Raw genomic sequence first — 15,941 nt, forward strand, 5'->3', positions numbered from 1 at the left:
TCCACTTTCTCTATTGCTTACTTGCTGTCTGTTTACATATTTTTTAAAAATCTTACAATAATTTTGTTTATTAATACTCCACAGGAAATACTACAGTTCTTTTGCATATGCATCTTCTATTTCCTGAAATAGCTATATACACCTCTTAAAGAAATTAACTTTTTATGTTATAACCCCAACAGTTAATACAACACTATATACTCTCTAGGTATGTTCAATAAGTATTGTCTTCAAACCTTATTCTGCTCTCCATCCTATTCATGGCCTAGTATCCTTTAAAATCTAAGGTGAGAGAGTGATTAGCAAAGTACATGCAAAACAGCAAGCAAATTTCAAAGGATGTCCCGAGAACCTTTTCTAATCCTGCTTTAAATTTCTGTGCTAATCACACAGATGGAAACCCATCTATGAATAAGTTGCCAGTCTTTAAAACAAGGCCAGAATGGTTTGTATTTGTAGTTCATGCCCTTGTCTTCTGGGATTCAGTAATCTTTTTAGCCTCTCACCACAGTAGTACATGTATATTCCTGAGTAGCAGGCTGATTGCCACTGATGGTACTAAAATGTTTTGATAGGAGCAGAAATATGCTGCCACCTTCCTTACAAGCCCAGCATTCAGAGATGACCTGTTTGCACGTGGGCCTGTGGTGTATCATTTTTTTGTACAAGAGCAGTAGAATAAGGTCTGACTCTGGTTGATTGAAGTGGTAGTTTTAGATTCCGATAAGAGGACCTATTGCTGGTGAGGGAGGTTGAAATTGCAGAATGAGTTTGCAGCGTGAGGCAGGTCTGCGCAGCAGCAGGTTGATTTGCACTGTGAGACAAGCAGCACACATAAACAGATGGCCCAACAATGAGTCAGAACGACAGATCCTGAACAGGTAGATTGGCTTTTGCCTGATTCTTACCAGGTTATAGAGAGTAGAATTTTAATTTGTCTGCCACTCTTAAAACTAAAAAACAAGTACTTAGTGAATGAAATTCTACTCATTGGGAAATGAAAAATATGCATGATTAGGCAGAGGAGAAATCTGATTGTCACACAGATCTGGACATTGAAAGGCCCAACATTTTCAGGAGCTGCTTCCTTAGGCATAGGTCGGTTTTATCTTTTGGCATATAGTCATTCAACATCATCATGCTAAATACTTTAGCATGTAATATGTAGCAAAAAATATTAAAATTTTATCGTTGATACTGTTTTGTTTTTGGTTTTGGTTTTTTTTGATACTGGGTTTTAAAGAATTACAAAATTTTAGTTGGAAGCCCAGATCTGATACTTGGGTTAAGAAAAGCATTTTTTAAAAGGATACTGGGTGGTAAGTATCATAAAAACACACAGTAATGTAAGTTTGTAATGGTATTAAGCTAAAGAAAAATATTAATGGAAAAAATCCTTCCGTTTCATACATAAGGCATAGAAAAAAGGAAGAATATAGAATTCCCAGATCTAATCATCCATCTTCAAAATGTAAACAGTCGTTTCTCTGCCAAACGCTTTCAGAAGTACTAAGCATCTCATTAATTTTCAAAAACAAGATTTTGCTATAGTTTTATAGCTCTAGAACAGTGTTTTAAATATAACATTTGATAAAGGAAATACTGTGCTGCTTGAGTTCCTATGCTTTAATTCTCTGTCAGGTTACATTTTTCATAGACAAACATCTTTAGTATATATACATTTGACAAAGAAAGTGAGGTGGTAGTGAGTATCATTGTTAGGATACCTGTTGACCTTCCCTTAGGTCACCATTAGGAGATGTACCCAGAAGCACAAATTAGCATGACCAAAAACTTATTCTGAGATGTGTGAAGATTGTGAATGCCATTAGTTAAGGCAGAAGTATAAATATAGCTACCTTTTGTTTCCCAAATAATTGGGAGCCTATTCAAGATTAATTGTGCCAGCACCTACTTCCCAAATTGGCTTTCGTTTTATCTGCTCAAGCATGTAAAACCTAGTCTTTGCTCAGGGCAGAAAAAAGTACTAATCTACTCTTGGGCATATGGAAAGCGTTCTGGGTGCTACATTAAAAACTCCAGGAGAATGCATTATTAATGGAATAGGTCTCTTTCTCTCTCATAAAGGAAGTCATTTATGTGGCCACTGTCAAGAAGGGTAGAAATAGACTCAGTGCTAGTTCTTAACCATTTTTTAAAATGAGTTACTGAGAGATGGGTAAGGAGAAATACTTTAGCATGTAAATTACTTTTACACCATGCAGCTTGTAGAAACCAGTGTGATCTAATTGTAATATAGATCACCCCGTATTGTGTCACCCTGTAAGTTTTAGTATCCTGAGTACATTTCTTACAGGATACCACATTATCAAAGGTTAGAAAAATAATAATAAATTTGGGGTCTTAGTACTGTAAAGATTATCAGAAGATTTTCAGATCAACTTCTGGGTTAAGTAAGTTCCCATCATCTGTTTGCTCATTGCAGGCTTTAAATTTTTGTTTGTTTTTGTCCATACATGTATAATTGAGTTGAGGACGTGTGCCAGTAAGTAAAGGGGCTGTGGGGCTGTGTTGAGCTTCTGCTTAAGTCTGCAGTATTAAAGTGTTCCTTTTGTTGCGCGTGCTGGTCTTGCAGCCTCTGTAGAGCCTTATCAAATGCAGCCAGTTGGTGCTGCTGGTATGAAAGCACAGGGGAGCTCTCATGTGGAAGGTTAATGGAGTGTAATTATAAAGAAAAATGAACTGCTCAGCCACTCTATCTCACTCTACCTGCACCAAGAGTGACAAGTGCTCTGATCTTTTATAAACCCTGGAGCAGAGGTTTAACTATCTAAAATTATGACAGTATAACTGTCAGACAAACAAACACCCTGTGAAGTATAGGTATGCACCCCTGTGTAGGAATGATTCCTTCCTGTTATAGGAAAGGAGCACCTTCAGCCACCAAGAAAAGCTGCATGTTGAACATTGTACTTCTGCGTCACTTCTTCTTTTCTAGTCAATTTGTTCCATTTTCTCTTCCTAAATATACTTTCTCCCCTCTAATTAGTGGCAAGGCTGACAGCCTGCACAGGGGCAGGTCTATTCCAACGTATCCATCAGATGACAGGTATCCTTGCTTTCTCCAGGAAGATCCCAACCATCCTTAAATCAACTGGGTTCTTTCAAAGGGAATGGAGACAGTCATCTCTCCTCATGCTCAGCACTTGAACAGTCGACTGTAGGAGGCCCAAGTACCACCTGACAGGTCTTTCTCTTAGGATCTACATGTAGCATAAAGATTACACACATTTCTGCGGGCTCAAGATAAAGTTCAGTCCTTACGTCCTTCAGTTGAAAATATCACAGGAAATATTTAGTAAGGAAATTTGTGAAAATTGCAGCTGGGAGAGACAAGGACAGAGAAGGACCAAGGAGACGTTCAAAGGGTGTGATGACTAGACAAATCTGTGTTACTCGTGTGTCACATTGCCAGTGAATGTTGCAAAGTCGTCCTGCTACTGGAACAGCTGAAGGGTAAGCAGAGCTGGGTTGATTTAGTGCTTTTGCCAGCTCAGCAGAGAGTTGAAATAAGGTGTTGTGGAACCATGCAACAACAACAAAACCCCTGGCACCTTGTTCTTACTAAGTTTGAAACACAACCACTCTTGGTGAGGCCATGCTGCCTACTGAGATAAGTAAATGCAGCACCACATCCATGAGGCCTGTGGAGACTAAACAGAAATGATGGCTGTGTCACTTGCACAGCAGTCTTATTGATACTGAGCCCTGGTCTTGCATGACGGGTCGGGGAGGAGCAGCCAGGATTTCTAGTAGAAGTTCTGGAAGTGGGGAGGCAGATTTAAAACCTCTCTTTGTAGTTTATAATGTTATTTCCCCGGCCCCTTTGCATATGACTTTTGATCATTTGTGCTCTATTTTAAAAGCAGAATAGCTCTATGGTTTTTATGGCAGTAGGAGAAATCTGTTAGTGAATAAAAATTTTAAATCCAGCTTTGTATTAGTGGCTGATACGTAATTTGCTGTGATAAACACCTTTAAAAACCCACTGGAATCCAACAGTTTACCAGTTTAAATGTTGCCAACATCCATTCCATTTATTAAATTGAAGTCATTGTTCCAGAAATGAAGTTTTGGCTTGAGATAGAAGGTTAGCAATAGAATCTTAACGTTGTCCATCACACTCCATAGATGGAGATGCATATCGTTCTTGTTGGTTTGGCTGCTAGAAAGGGTATCTTTGGTGACAGAAATATAGTCTCTGGCATTTTGGGCCAAGTCCTCTAGCACTGTCCAATCCCTTTAAGAACTTTCCCAGTCCTTCTAAGTGCTGAGAGCTGTTTATAGGAAGCATGCCTCAGAGTGGACATAGTCAGTACAATTTGCTCCAGACTGATCTCTTGAGCTGTTCATGCCTCACCTCTGGCTGTCACATTTCCAACCCTGACCACATCCTCTGGCTTCTTTCCTGCTTGGTCCCTTCAGTTTGTTGCACAGCTTACTTCCTTGGTTTTCAACAGCCTGTCATTGTTTCCTGGCAGTTTACTGTATCTAGAGACTGATGTCCAGCAAAGGACATCTCTCCCCCTTGGCTCATCTCCCCACTCCAGTATATTCTACATTCAGTCAGTCCACTTGGATATCACCCAACCTCCTGTCAGCCCCAGAAGTGTTGGCTCAGACAAATGAGCTCCAGCTCTTTGTTCAGTGAACAGAGCTTCATTCAGACTAGTTTCTAGAGGATAAGGATTCCATATTCTAGTGCCTGTTTTACTGTCAGGTAACTATGAAACTTCTGGTTGGCCATTGGTCACCATATGCCTCACTTTCCCTGTCTAAATCAATGACACTTGCTCTAATCCACCCTATACAGTTGTGAAAATCTTATTTTCTAAGAGGGTATGAAAATTTACAAGTATAAAATGCTACGTACATGTATGAATGATTACTTAAGCTAAAAATATCACACCATTAGGAAAATTGTGGAAAGCGGTACCATCATTTTTAATCTAGGGTTCACTCAGAAAGTAGAATTCTTGAAAATTTCTTTAATAATCCATATTTTTGTAACATGAATTCCTTTTTTTCTTAATCATGTAAGTTAAATGATTTTGAAAAGTTTCAGCACTCAAAAACGAGAACCGGTTAAATGTAGGAGATGTTGCTCATGTCCTGGTTGGGTTCCAAGTCTGATGATCACATTTTGCTTACTGTAATTCCCTGGACGGCTTCAACAAGGCAGTTTTCATTTTTCTGACCTCTACAATGCGGCTGTTTAAGCAGCTGCTTTCTCCAGCCCTAGAGACAGCCACAGTTCAGTGCTTAGATAAACTGATTCCAATTCATTCTTCTTTGGTATGATGTGACAAGGAGGGGGTTAAATTATCTGTGAGGTATTTTAAGCTATTTTGATAAAGTCAGCACATTTCTGGAACACATTATTAATTTTTTCACTCTTTTATATTTTATATGTAGCTGTTTGTCTCTCTCCTATCTTTGGATGTTTTATCCTAACCATACTCTTCTCAGTACCCATTGATTACTTGCTTTGTATGTCTGCACTTCTTCCCACAAAAGTCACATCCCCACCCTTTTACAATAGTAAATTTTAATTAACCAGAAAGCCATATTATTTTTCTGGTTATCTGAAGTCCTTTTTGACTCACCTCCTATTGTTGAAAATATTTCTAAGTAATGGCTGATTTCTCTCCCAGGAACTACACTTCACTGAATGTAATTATTGCCTAGGGATTGAAGACTGGTAGCCCCTGGACTTAATCTAACTGGCAGAGATACTTTGTTTGCCTTGTAGTGTTAAAAGCAGTTCTTACATTAGTGCCTTTAGACAGGGCCCTCCCTCTTGAGTTGACCTTAGTCCTTATCACTCCTTATTATCTCATGGCTGGCCTGTTTCATTCATGTCCATTACCTGCCTGTGAGTTTTCAGTCCCAGAATGAAACATTTTTAATGATTTAGCTTCTTTGTAGTGTGTCAAGATCATCATTATGAGCATTAGTTTTCTGTGTATAGCACTCATAAAAAAGTATAGATCAAGAGATTGTATTCTTGCCATTCAGAGATTCATAGAATTTTAAGCAGAAGAGAATTTTGGAGACTGAGAGAAGCTGAGCCCAAGAATGGGTAAATAATTTACCCAAAGTCACAAATGTAGCTTAGTGACAAAGACAAGACTAGGTAATTTTTTTTAGCCTTTATATTATTTTTGCTGCATGATACTGCCTCTCTACGTATTTTTCCTAAGGGTGGAGGATATATATATATATATATGAATATATATATATATATACACACACATATATATATAATGGTTACAATAGAAATAACAATTTTATCATATATATATATATCTTAAATTTATATATCTTAAATATATATAATATATATCTTAAATATATATTTTTTATGAGTTGCTTTTGTGACTTGCTATATTATGTAGTATATAGATGTGAGGGCTCATAGTCCTTACCAGCAAGTAAAATAATTAATGGGGATCAAAGGGGTGGATTTGGAATTAGATATGAGGAACTAGAAGTATTAATTCAGTCTGACTCTACCCATGGTTTGAGACTTAGGTCAAGTCATGCAGATACTCCAGGGCCTCAGTGTCCTACCTGGCAGGCAATATCTATCTGATAAAATTGGTGTTTCTATTGTAACCATTATAGAATTCACCATTGCCACATTAGACTGTGTCTAAAAGTCAAGAAACTGCTGTGGTACATCCAGACAATGGAATATTGCCCAGTGATTAAAAGAATGAGCTATCAAGCCATGAAAGACATGGAGAAACTTGAGATGCATATTACTAAAAGAAACCAGTCTGAAAAGGCTACCTGCTACATGATTTCAACTGGAGGACATTCTGGAAAAGGGAAAATTATGGAGATAATAAAATGGTCACTGGTTGCCCCAGAGGTTGGTGGGAGGGCGGTTTTAGGGCACAGACAGGTTTTAGGGCAATAAAACTATTCCATATACTGTAATAGTGGATACACGTCATTATACATTGGTCAAAATGCATAGAATATACAGCATTGGGAGTGAATCCTAGTGTAAACTGGATTTTAGGGCCTCCTGGGTGGCTCAGCGGTTGAACGTCTGCCTTCAGTTCAGGGTGTGATCCTGGGATCTGGGATCGAGTTCCACATCAGTCTCCCTGTGAGGAGCTTGCTTCTCCCTCTGCCTGTGTCTCTGCCTCTCTCTCTGTGTGTCTCTCATGAATAAATAAATAAATCTTTAAAAAAAAAAACAAACTGGATTTTATGTGATAATGAGGTGTCAATGTGTAGGTTTATCAGTTTTAATAAATATACTATTCTGATGGGGATGTTGATAGGGAGGGAGGGGAGTGCAGAGGATATATGGGAATTATCTGTACTCTCCACTCAACTTTACTATGAATTTAAAGCTACTCTAAAAAATAAAGTCTAATTTTAAAAATCAAGGGACTGATCTTATGTGCACTCTCTTCTGACCCTGAACCTCAGTAATTTTGTTGGATATGGAAACTGAAGAATAGAGGTGTAAAAAGCATGAGCTCCACCTTTAGTTCTAAGAAGTATGCTGAAAGGAGATAAAAGCAACAAATCATTTTTACTGCAGCCGCAGCCATACCATCTTTTCTAAGCCTTGGAGGGTGTGTGTGTGTGTGTGTGCGTGTGTGTGTGTGCGTGTGTGTGTAAAAACTAAATATTCACATAGAGATTCATGGGTTGGATTTAGTGGTTTTCATAGCCTGTGAAAAATGTTTTTCTTCACACTTAAGATTTAATAAATTACTTAAATTTTTAACCAAATGCTTTTTATTCATTAGATTATTCATGCTTTTCTTCTATGTTGCTGAATCTCTACCTCTCTTTACTAAAATTTCTAGTACTGACAAGTTAAAACAAAAAAGCAAACCTGCTTTGAAATTCTGAAAGATGAGTTCAAGTTTCTTCTGTCTCTGATGCAGAAAACTCAGACTAAACACAGAGTAGTGCAAATCATCCTTTGTCACGTGTCTTGGAAGATCCAGTCCCTTGAAGTTAACCATCTCTCATCTTGGCAGTGTACATAGGTGATGGAATTGCTTCCTTTGGGTTGTTTTATGTAGAGTCTTGTCAGAAAGCAAATTTGTAACACTGTTCATTTTTCTCTTTAAGTGATTGTAACAAATATTTGGTGATAAATTAAACTGCTGAAATAGCAGATATTTGTGAAATTAAGAGACATTCATTTGGTAGCCTTGGAATCTCTTTTTAGATCTATGTGTTTATGATATTATGGGAGATGATAACAATTATGTTTTTATTTTTATTTTTTTTTACAATTATGTTTTTAAACATCAAGAGTGTTGTTCAGAATGTACTTTTAAGATACTTCCCAATTCAACATGTCAATGTTTAGTGATTTGTAAGACTTATTTTTTCACATGCAAGGAAAATACTACATTTCATCATAGAATATTTTCTACTTGATGTAGTCTGCCTGACGTAGTATATTATTCTAATAGTGTTGTCTTTTTCTCTCTTTTAAGGTAAAACTGCAGAATTAAGGATGGTCAAAAGATCCTCACCTTTAGACATGATTGATTCACGTCCATGTATTTTGCATGGAATATAGTTACCTATTATGTTTACCTCTTCCAGCATCTTACTCTGCCTTGTGTTTTTGTGAAAAGAGGGCATCCTATGTTCTTTCATTGTACCTAGAGCTTGGAATAGGCAAAGCCATCTTTTATCTGAACAGTATCCCATAAAATGATAGAGGTTTTTGGTTTTGTTCCACCTTTTCCCTCCTGTTTTAGGATCATTACTGTGCTCAAATTGTATTTTCATATCCAACTTGTCAGGGACAGCTACTGCACAGCAACCTCCAATCATAATTCTTTTGTGAAGAAAACCAACCACAGCAGCTTCAGGACAGAGCAAAGAGAGAATTTCTATAGTGTATGGGACAACTCTGACATTAACAAGGCAATGCTGCCTTTTAAGTTGTGGAATAGAGCCATGGAATGATGAATGACAGCCTGGTGGTGTGTGCAGGTCTGTAACAGATAGTTATAGAGGGGCATGCATTTTTATGAACTGGAGCTTAATTTACAAATTAATAGCCTCTGTGTCATATCTCATTGTGGTACAAACACAAAGATTCAGGCACTTTTTAATATTAGCAAGCAGCTAAATTGTGCAGATTATAAATGATTCTTATGTTTTTTTTCTGCTGTTCTCATTACTGTGTTTGCTGGGTCAGGTTACATTTAAATTGGACATCTATTTCATGCATTCAGAATATGGCCCTGAATCACTATAGCAGTATAAGAAATCTGGGCCATACCTAGATTTCTGTACAGGGAAATATTTCCTAATGTGTTTGATTTTTGAGATAGTCAACACGTAGCATTCTCTTTCTTAATTCTGTACTATTTTTGGTGATTCCCATTTGAAAAACCAACACAAAACTATTTGATGTTAAAAATCAAGTGATTGGGCAGCCCCGGTGGCGCTGCGGTTTAACACCGCCTGCAGCCTGGGGAGTGATCCTGGAGACCCGGGATTGAGTCCCGCATCGGGCTTCCTGCATGGAGCCTGCTTCTCCCTCTGCCTGTGTCTCTGCCTCTCTCTTGCTCTCTCTGAATGAATAAATAAATAAATCTTTTTTAAAAAATCAAGTGATTGAAATATAACCAACATTGGAAGTAAAAGTCACATTTAAGTAGCTGTTGCTCTCAGTTAAAAATTCCTATTAGACAAATTGTATTATTCATTCATTATCATCCCTTATTTTCACATTGCCCTCAACAGTTTTCTAAAGAACTCTTCCATTAGTGCAGTGATCCTCAATATTTTTCTGAAACAGGCAGGACAGTGTAGCTTAGTGCTTCAAAGAAACACAGAGAACTTAATTGTAAGCCAAATAGGTTCTGATTTTGATTTCCTTCATCTTTTATTGTACAGAAATATCTTAAAACCATCATTCCCAGCACACATTGCTCTTTTTAAGACTTGTGTTTATACTATTTTGCCCTCACATCCAGGTATGTTACATGCCAGAGAATCTTAGTGCTCCAGGGGCCACATCTCTCCCGAGTACAACAGCTACACCCTTTCTTGTTGGATGCAAAAAAATGGCAGTTCCCAGGTTCTTAGAAGGGTCCCTAGGTTTAGGCAGAGTCTAACTGAGGCAGTCTTAACAGTCTTTCATAGGGGTGGAGTTTATCTTTTAGGGCATGAATGAACTAAGAACCACATTTCAATCAGGCTGTCAAATAAAGGATTTAATCTTCTATGGACATGGAATATAAAGCCCATTGTTATGAATAAAACATCTAATTTCCTGTGGAGACAGGATGTGAAACCTATTGATTTAAATATCGTGTGTGTGTGTGTGTGTGTGTGTTGAAGGAAGAGTAAACCCCAACAAATATTTTTTTAATTAAAAAAGTAAGCCAAAGTCTAATCAGTAACATGACATGTGTATTCTCCACCATCTGTTAAGCATCCATGTAGAGAATTTTGAACTTTATTTTAAAAAAACTATGATAATTCCAACTGCTGCTGTCTTTAATTCATTTATATTGTACTGTAGAAATTCCATGACACTTTGCAGAACTCTAAAGTAAGTACCAGTGTTCCCAACTCTCTAAGATCAAGCAAATCCTCCTTAGTAGACAGCATAAACAGTTCACCACTGTATAAGATGAGGTGGTTGTAGATAATGCTTCTATCAAATAGGTGGTATGTTTAAAGGGTATATCCCTTTTTTAAAGGTTTTATAGGTTAGAAAGTATTTGTCTAATACTAACCCTGAAACTAAGTATCAGAGAGTCTGGGAAAAACTTTCCTAGTGCCTTATAAAACAAATAAAATGCAGTTATTTTTAGCTAAGTATATTTTTGTATCTGCTGCTCAATATTCCTCCTCCTTCTTCTCTGTCAAAATTCTGTCCTGTTTGTCTCTCCTAGAACATTCATTCTCTAATAACTGCAGTGCATGTTCTTTCCTTGAATTTTACTTACTGCATTAGAAAGGGACTTATTTTGAATTTATTGTCTTTTCCTTGTGTTCTTGTTCATGAAATGGTAGAATTTTCACTCAATTTTCGATTTCCTTTTAATAATACATACCTTTTACCCAAGATTTAATTTTGTCACTAATTTTATGTCAGTAACACATCCCCTGTTCTTTAGAGGATAATTTTGTAATAGCATTCTGCACATTGATATCATATCTCCTTCTGGTGTCTTCAGTGTTGATGAATATTGGTTTTACTTATGAATGCAGTGGTAGAATTTCACTCAGACAGTAAAGTTTGTTTTTAATCTGTGAGTAAATTTTGACTTCAACAAATATACATTTTTTTTTGAGATTTTGTTTATTTATTCATGAGAGACCGAGAGAGAGGCAGAGATATAGGCAGAGGGAGAAGCAGGCTCCATGTAGGAAGCCCGATGTAGGACTCGATCCTGGTTTCCAGGGTCATGCCCTGAGCCAAAGGCAGATGCTCAACCACTGAGTCACCCAGGCATCCCAACAAATATAAATTTCTCTGTGTTAGTTTTCTGCATAACAAAATTTAGTGTCACTTGTTTCATTTGAGCAATTGGTGAGTCTGAAGACCTGGAAATTTTTTTCACTGCATTTTAGGGAGGAAGACAGGTAAGATTTGTTCTTGTCTTGCTGGATTTGTGAAAAGTTACAGTCGTTTTCAGTCTCTGGTATGAAGGGTGCAGATTCTGTTTTCAGATTATATGATTGATTCATGGAGGGGATAAAGGATGAATTTTTAAGGCAGTACCATGTAAGAAGATGTTTGAGTGGGTGTTGCCTTATCATAATTGATATAAAACAGATAATGCAGAGTGGAACACAAATAGGTTGAGTGACTGACTGAATCACTGACATGCAATTATAGAGGGCAAGGCCTTGTACCTGGAGTTCCTTTTGAGAGAAGCTTTTTAAAATTTGTGTGAGAATTTGATGAAAATAAAGTGGTGGCTTGGTTGGAGGGAGGGAGGTGCTGTCCCGCCAGCTCCCCATCTCCCTTCTGTATTGACTAGTGCCATGGAGCTTGGAATGATTGACTTATATAGCTGAAAAACGAACCCAATTTTCTGTTGAGTTGGACCTATAAAATTCTGTATTTTTCCTTGGGATCTATCTTGCTGTCGTGTGAACATGTTGATAGTATCGCTGAATGTCACAATATTGATCACCATGACTACCTGTCTCAGAAACTGTGACTTGAAGTGTTACAGGCTCTGTGAACTCTTCTGCCTGAACAAGTCCTGATAAAACCTAGTGATGTGAATGTCAGGGGAATCTGAGGCTTGGAATTACATGCTGGGTTTATGGAACAGTTCTTGACAGATGGATTGATCGGAGGGGGCGGTACTAGCCATTCGGGACACCAGGCCCAGTGGCCTATTATTACAGAAAATATATTAAAGAAGATGATAAGTTACTGATCTTTTCTCCCTCCCTTCTGCCTTCATTCTCTACAGCTTTTCGTTTCTCATCTCCTTTCTCCCTGCTTCCTTTACTTTTTTACTTTCATTAACTTATTAGTCAGTGACAAATGGCCAGTATGTGACATTTAGCCTTTTCTCAAAGCTAAGGTTAATGTTCCAAGGTAATTAGCTCCATTTCAAGATCTCCTTTATATGTGAATAACATTGAAAATACCAGATTGTTTATTTTGTATAACCTTCTTTAATGACCAGCCAAAGTCATGATTTCTTTGTTTAAAACACATACTAATAAAAAATATAGGCTCACTTCCTGTGAAAATGAGAGAATACTTAAGAACTTTGCTTGATAGCACGTAGCCAAAATTTATGAAATTTGATAGCTATGTTCTCTTACTGCCACTTAACTGGTACTGATCCGATGAGGGTCCTGCTGGAGTTAAAGTAACTGGTATGTTTGCCAGAGCTGCAGGACTAAAGCTCTAGAACAAGACTGGGTGGTGGGACTTAGAAAAGCCAGCTAAAGCACACGGCAGCTCCTGTATTAGCCAGCCCTTTTTATTTTTTATTTTTATTTTTTTTATTTTTATTTTTAAATTTTTTATTTATTTATGATAGTCACAGAGAGAGAGAGAGAGGCAGAGACACAGGCAGAGGGAGAAGCAGGCTCCATGCACCGGGAGCCTGATGTGGGATTCGATCCCGGGTCTCCAGGATCGCGCCCTGGGCCAAAGGCAGGCGCCAAACCGCTGCGCCACCCAGGGATCCCCAGCCAGCCCTTTTTAAAAGAGGGCTGCTGGACACCTAAGGCAGGCTTCCACTGTGGAGCTCACCTAACTTCAAATTGTTGGTTTTCAAAACACAGCGATAGATATTTAAGTGACAGAAGGTATCAATGTTTCCCTCAGACCTTGATTTTTTTAATTTCATAGACATGCACAGCTACACACTTGGCATTCTTCTAATGTGAATGTAGCAAGGAGGGCAGGGGCAGTGCATTTCTGGGTGGTGCTCAGAAATACACCAAAGCCTTCTTTCAAAGAAAATTTTACCCAGCTCATATGATCTAACCTGTGTCCTATATGCACGGCTTTCTTCTCTTACCCACCCCCCTTCTCTCAATGGCTAATATAAGTTTGTAAGTATTTTGATCCCTGTTCCTCCCCACAGGTTCCACAGGCTTTGTTTCAGGCCCTGGGGGAGGAACAGTTGTGAATGCAGTGTGACTCACTGACTCCCACTTTCCTGATTCTGGTTCTGATTGGTCGTCACCTTGTTCTAGCCATATGGCTGCAGAGTACTCTAGCCTGCATCCCTTCCTCGTTTTTTCCCCTACTGTTCCCTTCTGTTGTATGCAACGCTGGGAGTGGGTTCCGGGCTTTGTCTCTTGCTTCTAGTTTACCCTGGTTAGACAGTAAGTAGGAGAGCACTCTGTATTTCCCAGGGATGGCTGTAAAGGAAAAAAAAAAATCTCTTCCTTTTGTGCCTGGTAGAGTAATTATTTCGTTTCCTATGCTGCTTTTGTTCAAAGTTTATTTTTTGGCAGGTGTCACATTGGCATTCTATTATTTTCTCATGATTTCAAATTATCTCTCCCTGATTTGAGCTGGGGTTTTTTGTAGAGGCTCTAGGAGTTCCTTTCTTGGGCTACTGATGGTACTATGTTTGTTTAATGCAGTTACATGTTAGGGAGGGGGACTGAAAGCAACTCTCAATAATGATTTAATTGTTAAATGTCATAATGTTCTGGCAGTCACCAAGCAATAAAACCTGCCTGTGATACTCAAAATTTTATCTGTAGCACCACTGCCACTACTTGCCCTTCTCCTAAACTGTATCAGTTCAATTACTCTATCTTTTATCCTTGAGAAATAGGATTTTGAAGACTTGAAAGTTAATTTTTTATAAGAATTTGATATTTTTATTAATTTGCATTTTTATTATTCTGCAGATGGTTTCTGCAAAGACTTTGGACTCTGCATCCTTTCTTCTTTTCTTTGTAATATTTAACTATTCAACTATTCAATATTAACTATTCAAAGAGGCAGTGCTAGCAGAGTATAAAGTTTAGCAGACTTCTCTCCCTGCCCCAAATTAGCCTTTATATGAAATTTTTATTGCCTAAAAAGAATCAATAAAGGTATAAAAAATTCTCTTAATAATATATTTTGTACTGACAAGTCCATTTTATAAATGTTTTAATATTCAGATATGTTAAGCAAGTAACCTTACATGTTTGGATTCTTTAGAGGATATGTGCAATGAAGTTGGTTAGAATCATAAGGGGGAATTTGAAAATCAACCTGGCCATATGGTTCCACTTAACTCTTTCTTTAATAATCTTCATTTACTTCTTTTTCTTCATTCATGATCTATATTAGAAAATGGCCATCTATTTTATCAGAAATAACAAACCTCAGATGGTGAACTCACTTGAAAGTATATGAGTGTTGCTTATACTTGCTTCCAGCTATCAGGCCAAGAAAGGCAGCCCAAGTCTAGCCTCAGATGATTTTATATAGCATATTCCCTGAGTCATTTCCTGGTCCCTGGTCCCGGTCACTCTATACGTCCTGTGAAGAGACATTTACTTAGCTGCATATTTCTAGCCCAGAGTATAATTGTGGATAAAATAGGTCCTTGCCCTCATGGAGCTTACATTCTGTTGAAATATATTATAGTAATGGAAGTATCCAAACACACATTTTTCTTGGATTTGAATAAGATCTAGAAAATTCAAGAAAGTTTGGTTTTTAAATTTTTATCCTATGTAACTAAATCCCTACTCTGCCTAAACAAATGTGTGCATTCCCACAGACCCTATCCCAGCAAAGAGGTCCTGCTCCTGAGTTATATATTTGAGTGGTTTAGAATAAATATTGTTTGGCATATTTCTGAGATCAGATCTATATAAAAGTCTGTTTAACATTTGAAACCGATATATGATGTTTGTTTAAATAATGAAAATTAGGGATCCCTGGGTGGCACAGCGGTTTGGCGCCTGCCTTTGGCCCAAGGCGCGATCCTGGAGACCCGGGATCGAGTCCCACGTCGGGCTCCCGGTGCATGGAGCCTGCTTCTCCCTCTGCCTATGTCTCTGCCTCTCTCTCTCTCTCTCTGTGTGTGACTATCATAAATAAATAAAAATTTTTTAAAAATAATGAAAATTAGTATGGTCAGTGTCTGTAATCAGATACAAAAAGTTAAATGACCAACAATGTACCAGTAACAGTTGTGAGTACTTAACATCCAGCAGCTTTGTACTCATAAAAACCCCAAGGATATGTTAATCTCCTCACTTTACAGAACAGGAAATAGAGACACAGATAGGTTAAGTAACTTGACAAAAACATCAGAGAGCTAGTAAGTAGCAAAACTGAAATTTGTGTCTCCAGAGTCATTCTCATGGCTACACTCTTCTTGCCCTTCCACCACCAAGCTAATAAATAATAGTCAAGAACTCTGAGCTTGACTGTGTGAGCTCCATGATCTTTTCTTCTCCTTATGGCT

General features: G+C 37.8%; 1 protein-coding gene across 16 annotated transcripts in view; it reads left to right on the forward strand.

Annotated features, from left to right (window-relative positions):
- Window positions 1–15,941, forward strand: part of PHF21A (PHD finger protein 21A) — a 194,033-nt gene that overhangs the window by 126,174 nt on the left and 51,918 nt on the right. The window lies entirely within an intron of this gene.

This window comes from Vulpes lagopus, chromosome 11 (genome assembly GCF_018345385.1).
Source record: "Vulpes lagopus strain Blue_001 chromosome 11, ASM1834538v1, whole genome shotgun sequence".
NCBI lineage: Eukaryota > Metazoa > Chordata > Mammalia > Carnivora > Canidae > Vulpes > Vulpes lagopus.